This window comes from Phalangium opilio, unplaced genomic scaffold, assembly GCF_054372755.1.
Source record: "Phalangium opilio isolate 3A_F unplaced genomic scaffold, DU_Popi_V2 ptg000037l_1, whole genome shotgun sequence".
In the NCBI taxonomy this organism is placed as follows: Eukaryota; Metazoa; Arthropoda; class Arachnida; order Opiliones; family Phalangiidae; genus Phalangium; species Phalangium opilio.
The window spans coordinates 372000-374280 of record NW_028324160.1 but is presented as its reverse complement, the minus strand read 5'-3'; the positions used below and the strand labels follow the sequence as shown (position 1 = coordinate 374280).

General features: G+C 33.4%; 1 long non-coding RNA gene across 2 annotated transcripts; it reads left to right on the top strand.

Moving 5' to 3' along the window:
* The first annotated feature begins 739 nt into the window (after window positions 1-739).
* Window positions 740-1946, top strand: LOC149682839 (uncharacterized). Of its 2 annotated transcripts, XR_016384195.1 has the most exons (4): window positions 740-862; window positions 997-1074; window positions 1165-1254; window positions 1317-1946. It is a non-coding gene; the product is annotated as an uncharacterized LOC149682839 (long non-coding RNA). The 2 variants fall into 2 exon arrangements; XR_016384194.1 differs by having other exon boundaries at window positions 997-1254.
* The last annotated feature ends 335 nt before the right edge of the window (window positions 1947-2281 follow it).

The window sequence follows — 2281 nt, the reverse complement described above, 5'->3', positions numbered from 1 at the left end:
CCAGTGTCGGATTTGGAGGGAGATGTTGCAGATATTAACCGCAACACGATAATTCGCAGAAAATGCTCTGCCGCTTTTCGGGTCCCGTTTGGGGATACAACACTTCCAAAGGACTTGGGAGTTTGACTCACTTTGATGGACATCTGAACTGTGAATAATATATAGATATTTTAGAGCATAGTTTGTCCCTCATGTCGTAGACAATTATTTTTCGGATTGTCTCTTCACGTTCCAGCAAGTTCCAGCAAGATACTTCCAGGATATATACGTCACGCGCAACGGTGGCATACTTTTCTGTCAGGCATCCTGAATTGGAGATTTTACCATGGCCAACGAGTTCCCCAGATATGTCACCTATTGAAAACTTATTGGCGAATATGAAAATAGGTTTGGCCGCTATGGATATTACTCCAAAAGATCCAGAATTCTACAGGGCCGGTAGGCCCTTGTAGATATGACTTGACACCCTTTTGTAACGTTAAAGCAAAATTCACATGCTTTTACTTAATTTCCTATGGAGATTAACATGGCGTTTTTCGTGATTTACCCCCACCGCGAACAGAAAAACTACAACGAAGTTACTTTTCGGAATACTCTTGAATTAACAATTAAGTATTCAAGGTGTGCTATCGGCTAGTTTAATTTAAATCAATTAACTCTAAGTATGTTAATTTTAGTTAATTCTGAAAGTACGTCAAAAATTACTTTTGGGTCAGACTATCTAGCAGTAGACGCTGACAAATTACTTTGGTATTTCATCCGAGCTTGAGCACCTTTATATGTATTTTCTAATTAACTGTAGCACCCTTAATAAGAAATACGTCGTTATCAGGTCGAATTTTCGTCTAGAAAAGTAATTCAGGTAAATAATTACAGTTAACAGAGGTTTTTATATCATTTAAAGTAAGTTTTTGAACGTTCTTTACGGCCAAGGCTTAAGTTGTATTTTAGTTTGTCTATGTAATATAGTCTTTATAGTGTCTTTCCCCTTTAAAGATAAAAAAGCTAATTTCCAGCTCTGTATTATAAAAATACGCAGTCTGCTTCGTTTTCTGCTACCAACAAATATAGCAGGTATACAGGGTTTCATTATTTGTTAATCTCACTAAAATGCTACTAATTGTGAAGATGTGTGATATATTTCCTTAAACTAAACCAATGTAGAGGAATTTCCATGTTTACATCAGCACAGATTCTCTCAACGTAACCACGTTGGAAACGATTCGTTAAAACAATTTTTTTCCTGGTGAAACAGTCCGTATATGATGTTACGTTTTATAAATTATTTGTTACCAAGAGTGGATTGTTTAATTTAGAAATATAAGTAACAGTGGTGCTGATTAATCCAGGAGAACATTGTCTTTACGTAATTAGTCAAATAAATTCCATGTGCAGATTTTTTCAACGTAAACACGTGGGAAACAGAGGGTTACGTTCGCTATTTCCACAGTCCTCATTGCCGTTTGTTTATATGTCAGAATTGCTATGAATTGTTTAGGTATTTGATTTAATTACTGGTATTTAAGAGAAACTATGGAATCACATCATTCATTAACATTGTAACCTTTGTAGTTGTTGTAACGGGCTCCCCGGTACAACATATTTAATTGTTAATCTTCACATTACCGCAAATTTAGGATGGGGCATGATAAAAATTGAACGCAATGTGTTGGAACTAATCAAAAACTCATCTAAACATTAAAATTAAGGTTAATAATTTTTTGAAGCTCAATTTATAAGCTAAGTCAATACTTCCAAACCACAATCCTTCATTAATTTCAACATAATTAAGTATAATTAGGGTGAATTTAAACATAAAATATACATATTTTGGATAAAAACTCGAATAAATTTTAAATGGACTACTTAATTAATATTTAAACTGTATAGCTGTTGATAAAGCCTCGTATTTCTATTTCACACTTAATCAAGATAAACCTTTAATTAAACTTAATCGAGATAATCCTTTAAACCAAACTTAATCGAGTTAAACCTTTAAACTAAACTTAATCGAGATAAGCCTTTAAACTAAACTTAATCGAGATAAGCCTTTAAACTAAACTTAATCGAGAGAAGCCTTTAAATTAGACTTAATCGAGATAAGCCTTTAAATTAGACTTAATCGAGATAAGCCTTTAAACCAAACTTAATCGAGATATGCCTTTAAACCAAACTTAATCGAGATAAGCCTCTAAACCAAACTTAATCGAGATAAGCCTCTAAACCAAACTTAATCGAAATAAGCCTTTAAACCAAACTTAATCGAGATAAGCCTTTAAAC